The sequence below is a fragment of the Pleurodeles waltl genome, chromosome 3_1 (genome assembly GCF_031143425.1).
Source record: "Pleurodeles waltl isolate 20211129_DDA chromosome 3_1, aPleWal1.hap1.20221129, whole genome shotgun sequence".
Taxonomy (NCBI): Eukaryota; Metazoa; Chordata; class Amphibia; order Caudata; family Salamandridae; genus Pleurodeles; species Pleurodeles waltl.
In genome coordinates, this window is record NC_090440.1 from 592,909,420 (window position 1) to 592,924,789 (window position 15,370).

Below are 15,370 nucleotides of genomic sequence, written 5' to 3' on the forward strand. Positions count from 1 at the left end.
TGGGCTGCATTGCTGGGAACCGCGACTTTGCAGCTACTCCGGCCCCTGTGCACTTCCGGCGGAAATCCTTCGTGCACAGCCAAGCCTGGGTCCACGGCACTCTAACCTGCATTGCACGACTTTCTAAGTTGGTCTCCGGCGACGTGGGACTCCATTGTGCAACTTCAGCGAGCACCGTTTCACGCATCCTCGTAGTGCCTGTTTCTGGCACTTCTCCGGGTGCTACCTGCTTCAGTGAGGGCGCTTTGTCTTGCTCGACGTCCCCTCTCTCTGTAGGTCCAATTTGCAACCTCCTGGTTCCTCCTGGGCCCCAGCAGCGTCCAAAAACGCCAAACGCACGATTTGCGTGTAGCAAGGCTTGTTGGCGTCCTTCCGGCGGGAAAACACTTCTGCACGACTCTCCAAGGCGAGAGGGATCCGTCCACCAAAGGGGAAGTCTCTAGCCCTTTTTGTTCCTGCAGAAACCTCAGCTTCTTCTGTCCAGTCGAAGCTTCTTTGCACCCGCAGCTGGCATTTCCTGGGCATCTGCCCATCTCCGACTTGCTTGTGACTTTTGGACTTGGTCCCCTTGTTCCACAGGTACCCTAGATTGGAAATCCACAGTTGTTGCATTGCTGGTTTGTGTCTTTCCTGCATTATTCCTCTAACACGACTCTTTTGTCCTTAGGGGAACTTTAGTGCACTTTGCACTCACTTTTCAGGGTCTTGGGGAGGGTTATTTTTCTAACTCTCACTATTTTCTAATAGTCCCAGCGACCCTCTACAAGGTCACATAGGTTTGGGGTCCATTCGTGGTTCGCATTCCACTTTTGGAGTATATGGTTTGTGTTGCCCCTATCCCTATGTTTCCCCATTGCATCCTATTGTAACTATACATTGTTTGCACTGTTTTCTAAGACTATACTGCATATTTTTGCTATTGTGTATATATATCTTGTGTATATTTCCTATCCTCTCACTGAGGGTACACTCTAAGATACTTTGGCATATTGTCATAAAAATAAAGTACCTTTATTTTTAGTATAACTGTGTATTGTGTTTTCTTATGATATTGTGCATATGACACTAAGTGGTACTGTAGTAGCTTCACACGTCTCCTAGTTCAGCATAAGCTGCTCTGCTAAGCTACCATTATCTATCAGCCTAAGCTGCTAGACACCCTATACACTAATAAGGGATAACTGGGCCTGGTGCAAGGTGCAAGTACCCCTTGGTACTCACTACAAGCCAGTCCAGCCTCCTACACATATACTAGGGAATTATAAGGGTGTTCCAGTATGCCAATGTGAATTGGTGAAATTGGTCACTAGCCTGTTAGTGACAATTTGGAAAGAAATGAGAGAGCATAACCACTGTGGTTCTGGATAGCAGAGCTTTGTAGGAAAGTACCATCTTGCCTGGCATGTTACCCCCATTTTTCACTGTATATATGTTGTTTTAGTTGTATGTGTCACTGGGACCCTGGTAACCCAGGGCCCCAGTGCTCATAAGTGTGGCTGAATGTGTTACCTGTGTAGTGACTAACTGTCTCACTGAGGCTCTGCTAATCAGAACCTCAGTGGTTATGCTCTCTCATTTCTTTCCAAATTGTCACTAACAGGCTAGTGACCATTTTTACCAATTTACATTGGCTTACTGGAACACCCTTATAATTCCCTAGTATATGGTACTGAGGTACCCAGGGTATTGGGGTTCCAGGAGATCCCTATGGGCTGCAGCATTTCTTTTGCCACCCATAGGGAGCTCTGACAATTCTTACACAAGCCTGCCACTGCAGCCTGAGTGAAATAACGTCCATGTTATTTCACAGCCATTTACCACTGCACTTAAGTAACTTATAAGTCACCTATATGTCTATCCTTTACCTGGTAAACGTTAGGTGCAAAGTTACTTAGTGTGAGGGCACCCTGGCACTAGCCAAGGTGCTCCCACATAGTTCAGGGCAAATTCCCCAGACTTTGTGAGTACGGGGACATCATTACACGCGTGCACTACACATAGGTCACTACCTATGTGTAGCTTCACAATGGCAACTCCGAATATGGCCATGTAACATGTCTATGATCATGGAATTGCCCCCTCTATGCCATCCTGGCATAGTTGGCACAATCCCATGATCCCAAGGGTCTGTAGCTCAGACCCTGGTACTGCCAAACTGCCTTTTCAGGGGTTTCACTGCAGCTGCTGCTGCTGCCAACCCCTCAGACAGGGTTCTGCCCTCCTGGGGTCCAGCCAGGCTTGTCCCAGGATGGCAGAACAAAGGACTTCCTCAGAGAGAGGGTGTTACACCCTCTCCCTTTGGAAAAAGGTGTTAAGGCAGGGGAGGAGTAGCCTCCCCCAGCCTCTGGAAATGCTTTCATGGGCACAGATGGTGCCCATTTCTGCATAAGCCAGTCTACACCGGTTCAGGGACCCCTCAGCCCTGCTCTGGCGCGAAACTGGACAAAGGGAAGGGGAGTGACCACTCCCCTGACCTGCACCTCCCCTGGGAGGTGCCCAGAGCTCCTCCAGTGTGCTCCAGACCTCTGCCATCTTGGAGACAGAGGTGCTGCTGGCACACTGGACTCCTCTGAGTGGCCAGTGCCAGCACGTGACGTCAGAGACTCCTTCTGATAGGCTCCTTCAGGTGTTGCTAGCCTGTCCTCTCTCCTAAGTAGCCAAACCCTCTTTTCTGGCTATTTAGGGTCTCTGCTTTGGGGAATTCCTTAGATAACGAATGCAAGAGCTCATCAGAGTTCCTCTGCATCTCTCTCTTCACCTTCTGCCAAGGAATCGACTGCTGACCGCGCTGGAAGCCTCCAAAACTGCAACAAACTAGCGAAGATGACTACTGCAACTCTGTAACTCTGATCCTGCCACCTTCTCTACTGTTTTCCTGGTGGTGCATGCTGTGGGGGTAGTCTGCCTCCTCTCTGCACTAGAAGCTCCGAAGAAATCTCCTGTGGGTCGACGGAATCTTCCCCCTGCTACCGCAGGCACCAAAAAAACTGCATCATTGGTCCCCTGGGTCTACTCTCAGCACGACGAGCGAGGTCCCTTGAATCCAGCAACTGTATCCAAGTGACTCCCACAGTCCAGTGACTCTTCAGACCAAGTTTGGTGGAGGTAAGTCCTTGCCTCCCCACGCCAGACTGCATTGCTGGGAACCGTGTCTTTTGCAGCTACTCCGGCCTCTGTCTACTTCCGGCGGAAATCCTTTGTGCACAGCCAAGCCTGGGTCCACAGTACCGTAACCTGCATTGCACGACTTTCTAAGTTGTCCTCCGGCGGCGTGGGACTCCTTTGTGCAACTTCGGATGAGCACCTTTTCACTCCTCTTTGTAGTGCCTTTTCCGGCACTTCTGCGGGTGCTGTCTGCTTCTGAGAGAGCTCCTTTTCTTGCTGGGCGCCCCCTCTTTCCCCTGACGCAATTGGCGACATCCTGGTCCCTCCTGGGCCACAGCAGCATCCAAAAACCATAACCGCACGATTTGCAGCTAGCAAGGCTTGTTGGCGGTCTTTCGGCGGGAAATCACTTCTGCACAACTCTTCTCGACGTGGGACATCCATCCTCCAAAGGGGAAGTTTCTAGCCCTTGTCGTTCCTGCAGAATCCTCAGCTTCTACTGTCTAGAAGCAGCTTCTTTGCACCCACAGCTGGCATTTCCTGGGCATCTGCCCTTCTCCGACTTGCTTCTGACTTTTGGACTTGGTCTCCTTGTTCCACAGGTACCCTCGTTTGGAAATCCATTGTTGTTGCATTGCTGGTTTGTGTCTTTCCTGCAGAATTCCCCTATCACGACTTCTATGTCCTTTGGGGAACTTTAGTGCACTTTGCACTCACTTTTCAGGGTCTTGGGGTGGGCTATTTTTCTAACCCTCACTGTTTTCTTACAGTCCCAGCGACCCTCTACAAGGTCACATAGGTTTGGGGTCCATTCGTGGTTCGCATTCCACTTTTGGAGTATATGGTTTGTGTTGCCCCTATCCCTATGTGTCTCCATTGCATCCTATTGTAACTTTACATTGTTTCCACTGTTTTCTAAGACTATACTGCATATTTTTGGTATTGTGTACATATATCTTGTGTATATTTGCTATCCTCATACTGAGGGTACTCACTGAGATACTTTGGCATATTGTCATAAAAATAAAGTACCTTTATTTTTAGTATATCTGTGTATTGTGTTTTCTTACGATATTCTGCAAGTGACACTAGTGGTACTGTAGGAGCTTCACTCGTCTCCTAGTTCAGCCTAAGCTGCTCTGCTAAGCTACCATTATCTATCAGCCTAAGCTGCTAGACACCCTATACACTAATAAGGGATACCTGGGCCTGGTGCAAGGTGTAAGTACCCCTTGGTACTCACTACAAGCCAGTCCAGCCTCCTACATTGGTTGTGCAGCGGTGGGATAAGTGCTTTGTAACTACTTACCACTTTTGTCATTGTACTTTCCATAAGAGAAAAATATACAAAACAAGTTTAGTGTATGTACACCTAACCAAAAAGTTTTGCATTTCCTCTTTTCACGCTTTTCTAAGTTCTGAAAAGTACCTCTAAACTTTCTAAAAGTTCTTTAAAAGTTTTAAAGTTTTTTTTTTCTGTCTTTCCAAAAGTTCTGTAAAACTTTTTCTCACTTTTTCTATCACTTAAACACTTTCTAAAATGTCTGACACAGGCCAAACTGTTGATCTGTCCAAACTTGCTTATGATCACCTTAGCTGGAAAGGAGCAAGGAGTCTCTGCATAGATAGAGGTTTAAGTGTAGGGAAGAATCCCCCCAGAGAAGTGTTGGTTAACATGCTTATAGAACAGGATAAGGCCAGAGGTGCCCCATCTGTTGAAATAGTAGCTAATGGTTCAAAATCTGATCCAGGGACACCCCTAGAAAAATTCAGGAAAGAAACTTCCTAGCCTGCCCATTAACAGACAACCTAGCATAGCTGGTACTGATGTAGAGTCACACCATACTGAGAGTGTTGTCTCACATCATAGCAAGAGTATTCCTTCTCATCACAGTAGAAATGATGTTTCTGTTAACCAAGCTGTTAGGATGCCTTCTGTTAGGGATGGGTCTCCTTCTATTCATTCTCACCATACTTCTGTTTCAAGGCATGTCCCTCCAACCCGCCCTGATGACAGAGTGTTAGAAAGGGAGCTCAATAGATTGAGAGTGGAACAAACCAGACTGAAGCTCAAGAAGCAACAGTTGGATTTGGATAGACAGTCCTTAGAAGTGTAGAAAGAAAGACAGAAATTGGGTTTAGAAACCCATGGTGGCAGCAGCAGTATTCCCCATAGTCATCCTGCAAAAGAGCATTAATCCAGGAATCTGCACAAGATAGTTCCCCCTTATAAGGAGGGGGATGACATTAACAAGTGGTTTGCTGCACTTGAGAGGGCCTGTGTTGTACAGGATGTCCCTCAAAGGCAGTGGGCTGCTATCCTATGGCTATCATTTAGTCGAAAGGGTAGGGATAGGCTCCTTACTTTGAAAGAAAGTGATGCCAATAATTTTATAGTTCTTAAGAATGCACTCCTGGATGGTTATGGCTTAACCACTGAACAGTACAGGATGAAGTTCAGAGAGACCAAAAAGGAGTCTTCACAAGACTGGGTTGATTTCATTGACCATTCAGTGAAGGCCTTGGAGGGGTGGTTACATGGCAGTAAAGTTACTGATTATGACAGCCTGTATAACTTAATCCTGAGAGAGCATATTCTTAATAATTGTTTGTCTGATTTGTTGTACCAGTACTTGGTGGACTCTGATCTGACCTCTCCCCAAGAATTGGGAAAGAAGGCAGACAAATGGGTCAGAACAAGGGTGAACAGAAAAGTTCATACAGGGGGTGACTGTGAGAAGGTAGCCTCTTTCTAGCCTTGTTACCCCCACTTTTGGCCTGTTTGTGAGTGTATGTCAGGGTGTTTGTCACTGTTTTCACTGTCTCACTGGGATCCTGATAGCCAGGCCTCAGTGCTCATAGTGAAAACACTATGTTTTCAGTATGGTTGTTATGTGTCACTGGGATCCTGCTGGTCAGGACCCCAGTGCTCATAGGTTTGTGGCCTATATGTATGTGTCACTGGGACCCTGTCACACAGGGCCCCAGTGCTCATAGGTGTGCATGTATATGTTCCCTGTGTGGTGCCTAACTGTCTCACTGAGGCTCTGCTAACCAGAACCTCAGTGGTTATGCTCTCTCATTACTTTCAAATTGTCACTAACAGGCTAGTGACCAATTTTACCAATTTACATTGGCTTACTGGAACACCCTTATAATTCCCTAGTATATGGTACTGAGGTACCCAGGGTATTGGGGTTCCAGGAGATCCCTATGGGCTGCAGCATTTCTTTTGCCACCCATAGGGAGCTCTGACAATTCTTACACAGGCCTGCCACTGCAGCCTGAGTGAAATAACGTCCACGTTATTTCACAGCCATTTTACACTGCACTTAAGTAACTTATAAGTCACCTATATGTCTAACCTTTACCTGGTAAAGGTTGGGTGCAAAGTTACTTAGTGTGAGGGCACCCTGGCACTAGCCAAGGTGCCCCCACATTGTTCAGAGCCAATTCCCTGAACTTTGTGAGTGCGGGGACACCATTACACGCGTGCACTACATATAGGTCACTACCTATATGTGGCTTCACCATGGTAACTCCGAATATGGCCATGTAACATGTCTATGATCATGGAATTGCCCCCTCTATGCCATCCTGGCATGGTTGGCACAATCCCATGATCCCAGTGGTCTGTAGCACAGACCCTGGTACTGCCAGACTGCCCTTCCTGGGGTTTCCCTGCAGCTGCTGCTGCTGCCAACCCCTCAGACAGGCAGCTGCCCTCCTGGGGTCCAGCCAGGCCTGGCCCAGGATGGCAGAACAAAGAACTTCCTCTGAGAGAGGGTGTGACACCCTCTCCCTTTGGAAAATGGTGTGAAGGCAGGGGAGGAGTAGCCTCCCTCAGCCTCTGGAAATGCTTTGTTGGGCACAGATGTGCCCAATTCTGCATAAGCCAGTCTACACCGGTTCAGGGGACCCCTTAGCCCTGCTCTGGCACGAAACTGGACAAAGGAAAGGGGAGTGACCACTCCCCTGACCTGCACCTCCCCTGGGAGGTGTCCAGAGCTCCTCCAGTGTGCTCCAGACCTCTGCCATCTTGGAAACAGAGGTGCTGCTGGCACACTGGACTGCTCTGAGTGGCCAGTGCCACCAGGTGACGTCAGAGACTCCTTCTGATAGGCTCCTTCAGGTGTTAGTAGCCTATCCTCTCTCCTAGGTAGCCAAACCCTCTTTTCTGGCTATTTAGGGTCTCTGTCTCTGGGGAAACTTTAGATAACGAATGCAAGAGCTCATCCGAGTTCCTCTGCATCTCTCTCTTCACCTTCTGCCAAGGAATCGACTGCTGACCGCGCTGGAAGCCTGCAAACCTGCAACATAGTAGCAAAGACGACTACTGCAACTCTGTAACGCTGATCCTGCCGCCTTCTCGACTGTTTTCCTGCTTGTGCATGCTGTGGGGGTAGTCTGCCTCCTCTCTGCACCAGAAGCTCCGAAGAAATCTCCCGTGGGTCGACGGAATCTTCCCCCTGCAACCGCGGGCACCAAAAAGCTGCATTACCAGTCCCTTGGGTCTCCTCTCAGCACGACGAGCGAGGTCCCTCGAATACAGCGACTCTGTCCAAGTGACCCCCACAGTCCAGTGACTCTTCAGTCCAAGTTTGGTGGAGGTAAGTCCTTGCCTCTCCTCGCTGGGCTGCATTGCTGGGAACCACGACTTTTGCAGCTACTCCGGCCCCTGTGCACTTCCGGCGGAAATCCTTTGTGCACAGCCAAGCCTGGGTCCACGGCACTCTAACCTGCATTGCACGACTTTCTAAGTTGGTCTCCGGCGACGTGGGACTCCTTTGTGCGACTTCGGGTGAGCACTGTTTCACGCATCCTCGTAGTGCTGGTTTCTGGCACTTCTCCGGGTGCTACCTGCTTCAGAGAGGGCTCCTTGTCTTGCTCGACATCCCCTCTCTCTGCTGGTCCAATTTGCGACCTCCTGGTCTCTCCTGGGCCTCAGCAGCGTCCAAAAACGCTAACCGCACGATTTGCAGCTAGCAAGGCTTGTTAGCGTTCTGTCGGCGGGAAAATACTTCTGCACGACTCTCCACGGCGAGAGGGATCCGTCCACCATAGGGGAAGTCTCTAGCCCTTTTCGTTCCTGCAGAAACCTCAGCTTCTCCTGTCCAGTAGAAGCTTCTTTGCACCCGCAGCTGGCATTTCCTGGGCATTTGCCCATCTCCGACTTGCTTGTGACTTTTGGACTTGGTCCCCTTGTTCCACAGGTACCCTAGATTGGAAATCCACAGTTGTTGCATTGCTGGTTTGTGTCTTTCCTGCATTATTCCTCTAACACGACTTCTTTGTCCTTAGGGGAACTTTAGTGCACTTTGCACTCACTTTTCAGGGTCTTGGGGAGGGTTATTTTTCTAACTCTCACTATTTTCTAATAGTCCCAGCGACCCTCTACAAGGTCACATAGGTTTGGGGTCCATTCGTGGTTCGCATTCCACTTTTGGAGTATATGGTTTGTGTTGCCCCTATCCCTATGTTTCCCCATTGCATCCTATTGTAACTATACATTGTTTGCACTGTTTTCTAAGACTATACTGCATATTTTTGCTATTGTGTATATATATCTTGTGTATATTTCCTATCCTCTCACTGAGGATACACTCTAAGATACTTTGGCATATTGTCATAAAAATAAAGTACCTTTATTTTTAGTATATCTGTGTATTGTGTTTTCTTATGATATTGTGCATATGACACTAAGTGGTACTGTAGTAGCTTCACACGTCTCCTAGTTCAGCCTAAGCTGCTCTGCTAAGCTACCATTATCTATCAGCCTAAGCTGCTAGACACCCTATACACTAATAAGGGATAACTGGGCCTGGTGCAAGGTGCAAGTGCCCCTTGGTACTCACTACAAGCCAGTCCAGCCTCCTAAATTGGTTGTGCAGCGGTGGGATAAGTGCTTTGAGACTACTTACCACTCTTGTCATTGTACTTTTCATAAGAGAAAAATATACAAAACAAGGTCAGTGTATATACACATAGCCAAAAAGTTTTGCATTTCCTCTTTTCACTCTTTTCTAAGTGCTGAAAAGTACTTCTAACTTTCTAAAAAGTTTTAAAAAGTTTAAAAAGTTTTTTTTCTCTCTGTCTTTCTAAAAGCTCTGACAAACTTTTTATCTTTTACTATCACTTTAACTCTCTTTAAAAATGTCTGGCACAGGCCAAAATGTTGATCTGTCCAAACTTGCATATGACCACCTTAGCTGGAAAGGAGCAAGGAGTCTCTGTATAGAGAGAGGTTTGAGTGTAGGGAAGAATCCTTCCTTGGAACTGTTACTTAACATGCTTAGAGAACAGGATAAGGCTAGAAGTGCCCCATCTGTTGAAAAAGTAGCTAATGGTTCTCAATCTGATCCAGGGACTCCCCCAGGAAAAGATTCAGGAAAGAAACTTCCTAGCCTGCCCATTACTAGACAGTCTAGCATAGTTGGTAATGATGATGAGCCACACCATATAAATAGTGTTGTCTCACATCATAGCAAAAGCATTTATTCTCACCATTCTGGTAGTGATGTTTCTGTTAGCCAAGCTGTTAGGGTGGCTTCTGTAAGGGACAGGTCTCCTTCTGTCCATTCTCACCATACTTCTGTTTCAAGGCATGTCCCTCCCACCCACCCTGATGATAGATTGTTAGAAAGGGAGCTCAATAGATTGAGAGAGGAACAAACCAGACTGAAGCTCAAGAAGCAACAGCTGGATTTGGATAGACAGACTTTAGAAGTAGAGAAGGAGAGACAGAAACTGGGTTTAGAAACCCATGGTGGCAGCAGCAGTATTCTCCATAGTCATCCTGCAAAAGAGCATGATTCCAGGAATCTGCACAAGATAGTTCCCCCTTACAAGGAGGGGGATGACATTAACAAGTGGTTTGCTGCACTTGAGAGGGCCTGTGTTGTACAGGATGTCCCTCAAAGGCAGTGGGCTGCTATCCTATGGCTATCATTTAGTGGAAAAGGTAGGGATAGGCTCCTTACTGTGAAAGAAAATGATGCTAATAATTTCCAAGTTCTTAAGAATGCACTCCTGGATGGTTATGGCTTAACCACTGAACAATACAGGATAAAGTTCAGAGACACCAAAAAGGAGTCTTCACAAGACTGGGTTGATTTCATTGACCATTCAGTGAAGGCCTTGGAGGGGTGGTTACATGGCAGTAAAGTTACTGATTATGACAGCCTGTATAACTTGATCCTGAGAGAGCATATTCTTAATAATTGTGTGTCTGATTTGTTGCACCAGTACTTGGTGGACTCTGATCTGACCTCTCCCCAAGAATTGGGAAAGAAGGCAGACAAATGGGTCAGAACAAGGGTGAACAGAAAAGTTCATACAGGGGGTGACAAAGATGGCAACAAAAAGAAGGATGGTAAGTCTTCTGACAAGGGTGGGGACAAATCTAAAAATGAGTCTTCATCAGGCCCACAAAAACACTCTGGTGGGGGTGGTGGGCCCAAATCCTCTTTTAATCAGAACAAGGAAAAGAAACCATGGTGCTATTTATGTAAAATAAAAGGCCATTGGACAACAGATCCCAGTTGTCCAAAGAAAGGCACCAAGCCTCCTACCACTACAACCCCTACTGCTACACCTAGTGTCCCTACTAATAGCAGTGGTGGTGGGAGCAAACCTACTAATAGCCAATCCAAGGGAGTAGCTGGGCTCATTATTGGTAACTTAGTTGGGGTTGGCCTTGTTAGGGAGGCCACAGAGGCTGTGTTAGTCTCTGAGGGGGCTATTGATTTAGCCACCTTAGTTGCTTGTCCCCTTAATATGGATAAGTACAAGCAGCTACCCCTAATAAATGGTGTTGAGGTTCAGGCCTACAGGGACACTGGTGCCAGTGTGACTATGGTCATAGAGAAACTGGTCCACCCTGAACAACACCTACTTGGTCACCAGTACCAAGTAACCGATGCTCACAACAACACACTTAGCCACCCCATGGCTGTTGTAAATCTCAACTGGGGGGGGGGTTACTGGTCCAAAGAAAGTTGTGGTAGCTTCAGATTTACCTGTAGACTGTCTATTAGGGAATGATTTGGAGACATCAGCTTGGTCAGATGTGGAGTTGGAGGCCCATGCAGCAATGCTGGGCAACCCAGGGCATGTTTTTGCTTTGACAAGGGCTCAGGCCAAAAAGCAAAAAGGACAGGGAAGCTTGGATCCTGGAACAATGGACCAAGTGCTCCCTAAAGCTAGGGCTAGTAGAAGCAAACCACTTCCTACTATCCCTCCCTCTACAGTGGATTCAACTTCTGAGGAAGAAGAATTCCCTCCCTGTGCAGAACCTACACCAGAGGAGCTGGAAGCAGACACTGCTGAGCTTTTGGGTGAAGGGGGGCCTGCAAGAGAGGAGCTGAGTGTGGCACAGCAAACCTGTCCCACATTAGAGGGTCTCAGACAGCAAGCTGTCAAACAGGCTAATTGGGATGTCAGTGACTCTCACAGAGTTTACTGGGAGGACAACCTCTTGTACACTGAGCATAGGGATCCTAAACCTGGAGCTGCCAGGAGATTAGTGATTCCTCAGGAGTACAGAAAGTTCCTCCTAACCCTGGCATGACATTCCCCTAGCTGGGCACCTGGGTCAAATGAAAACTTGGGACAGACTGGTTCCATTGTTTCATTGGCCTAGGATGTCTGAGGACACAAAAGAATTTTGTAAGTCCTGTGAAACCTGTCAAGCCAGTGGCAAGACAGGTGGCACACCAAAGGCACCCCTTATTCCACTGCCTGTGGTTGGGGTTCCCTTTGAAAGGGTAGGGGTTGACATAGTTGGCCCCCTTGACCCTCCTACTGCTTCAGGCAATAGATTCATCTTAGTGGTAGTGGACCATGCCACAAGATATCCTGAAGCTATTCCTTTAAGGACCACCATAGCTCCTGCAGTGGCAAAGGCCCTCCTGGGAATATTTTCCAGGGTGGGCTTCCCAAAGGAAGTAGTATCAGACAGGGGAAGCAATTTCATGTCTGCATACTTAAAGGCCATGTGGAAGGAGTGTGGTGTAACTTACAAGTTCACAACACCCTATCATCCACAAACAAATGGACTGGTGGAGAGATTTAATAAAACTCTCAAAGGCATGATTATGGGTCTCCCTGAAAAACTCCGCAGGAGATGGGATATCCTTCTACCATGCCTCCTTTTTGCCTACAGGGAGGTACCCCAGAAAGGAGTGGGCTTCAGCCCCTTTGAACTTCTTTTTGGACACCCTGTTAGGGGTCCACTCACTTGTAAAGGAGGGTTGGGAACAACCTTTAAAAGCTCCTAAGCAGGATATTGTGGATTATGTACTTGGCCTCAGATCAAGGATGGCTGAGTACATGAAAAAGGCCAGTAAAAACCTTCAGGCCAGCCAAGAGCTCCAGAAGCAATGGCATGATCAGAAGGCTGTTTTGGTTCAGTACCAACCAGGGCAGAAAGTGTGGGTCTTGGAGCCTGTGGCCCCAAGAGCACTCCAAGATAAATGGAGTGGTCCCCCCACAATTGTTGAAAAGAAGGGAGAAGTCACCTATTTAGTTGACTTAGGCACTGCCAGGAGTCCCCTTAGGGTGCTCCATGTCAACCGCCTGAAACCCTACTATGACAGGGCTGATCTCACCCTGCTCATGGCAACTGATGAGGGACAGGAAGAAGACAGTGATCCTCTACCTGATCTCTTCTCTTCCACAGAACAAGATGCTCTTGTGGAAGGTGTAGTTTTGGCTGATTGTCTTACTGCTGAGCAGAAAGATAATTGCATAAATCTCCTAGATCAATTCTCTGAACTCTTCTCTACTGTGCCAGGTACCACTTCTTGGTGTGAGCACACTATAGATACTGGAGACAGTTTACATGTCAAAAGTAAGATCTATAGGCAGCCTGACCATGTCAGGGACTGCATAAAGCAAGAGGTCCAGAAAATGTTAGAACTAGGAGTGGTTGAGCACTCTGACAGTCCATGGGCTTCTCCTGTGGTACTGGTACCAAAACCCCATTCCAAAGATGGAAAGAAGGAAATGCGGTTTTGTGTAGACTATAGAGGTCTCAACTTGGTAACCAAAACTGATGCTCACCCTATACCCAGGGCAGATGAGCTCATAGATACACTGGCATCTGCCAAGTATCTAAGCACTTTTGACTTGACTGCAGGGTATTGGCAGATCAAATTGTCAGAAGATGCTAAACCTAAGACTGCATTTTCAACATTGGAGGACATTACCAGTTTACTGTAATGCATTTTGGTTTGAAAAATGCACCTGCCACTTTTCAGAGGTTGGTGAACACAGTCCTGCAAGGGCTGGAAGCTTTCAGTGCAGCATATTTGGACGATATAGCTGTCTTTAGCTCCAGCTGGGATGATCACCTGGTCCACCTATGGAAAGTTTTGGAGGCCCTGCAAAAGGCAGGCCTCACTGTCAAGGCTTCAAAGTGCCAGATAGGGCAGGGTAAGGTGGTTTATCTGGGACACCTTGTTGGTGAGGAACAGATTGCACCACTTCAGGGGAAAATCCAAACAATTATTGATTGGGTTCCCCCTACCACTCAGACTCAGGTGAGAGCCTTCCTAGGCCTCACTGGGTATTACAGGAGGTTCATTAAGAACTATGGCTCCATTGCAGCCCCTCTTAATGACCTCACATCCAAGAAAATGCCTAAAAAGGTATTATGGACAGCAAACTGTCAGAAAGCTTTTGAGGAGCTGAAGCAGGACATGTGCTCTGCACCTGTCCTGAAAAGCCCTTGTTACTCTAAAAAATTCTATGTCCAAACTGATGCATCTGAATTAGGAGTAGGGGCAGTCCTATCACAACTTAATTCTGAGGGCCAGGATCAACCTGTTGCTTTTATTAGTAGGAGGTTGACCCCTAGAGAAAAGCGTTGGTCTGCCATAGAGAGGGAGGCCTTTGCTGTGGTCTGGGCTCTGAAGAAGTTGAGGCCATACCTGTTTGGCACTCACTTCATTGTTCAGACAGACCACAAACCTCTACTTTGGCTAAAACAAATGAAAGGTGAAAATCCTAAATTGTTGAGGTGGTCCATATCCCTACAGGGAATGGACTATACAGTGGAACATAGACCTGGGAGTAGCCACTCCAATGCAGATGGACTCTCCAGATATTTCCACTTAGACAATGAAGACTCATCAGGTCATGGCTAGTCTTATTGTCCTTCGTTTGGGGGGGGGGGTTGTGTAGGAAAGTACCATCTTGCCTGGCATGTTACCCCCATTTTTCACTGTATACATGTTGTTTTAGTTGTATGTGTCACTGGGACCCTGGTAACCCAGGGCCCCAGTGCTCATAAGTGTGCCTGAATGTGTTACCTGTGTAGTGACTAACTGTCTCACTGAGGCTCTGCTAATCAGAACCTCAGTGGTTATGCTCTCTCATTTCTTTCCAAATTGTCACTAACAGGCTAGTGACCATTTTTACCAATTTACATTGGCTTTCTGGAACACCCTTATAATTCCCTAGTATATGGTACTGAGGTACCCAGGGTATTGGGGTTCCAGGAGATCCCTATGGGCTGCAGCATTTCTTTTGCCACCCATAGGGAGCTCTGACAATTCTTACACAGGCCTGCCACTGCAGCCTGAGTGAAATAACGTCCACGTTATTTCACAGCCATTTTACACTGCACTTAAGTAACTTATAAGTCACCTATATGTCTAACCTTTACCTGGTAAAGGTTAGGTGCAAAGTTACTTAGTGTGAGGGCACCCTGGCACTAGCCAAGGTGCCCCCACATTGTTCAGAGCCGATTCCCTGAATTTTGTGAGTGCGGGGACACATTACACGCGTGCACTACATATAGGTCACTACCTATATGTAGCTTCACAATGGTAACTCCGAATATGGCCATGTAACATGTCTATGATCATGGAATTGCCCCCTCTATGCCATCCTGGCATGGTTGGCACAATCCCATGATCCCAGTGGTCTGTAGCACAGACCCTGGTACTGCCAAACTGCCCTTCCTGGGGTTTCACTGCAGCTGCTGCTGCTGCCAACCCCTCAGACAGGCATCTGCCCTCCTGGGGTCCAGCCAGGCCTGGCCCAGGATGGCAGAACAAAGGACTTCCTCTGAGAGAGGGTGTTACACCCTCTCCCTTTGGAAAATGGTGTGAAGGCAGGGGAGGAGTAGCCTCCCCCAGCCTCTGGAAATGCTTTGTTGGGCACAGATGTGCCCAATTCTGCATAAGCCAGTCTACACCGGTTCAGGGGACCCCTTAGCCCTGCTCTGGCGCGAAACTGGACAAAGGAAAGGGGAGTGACC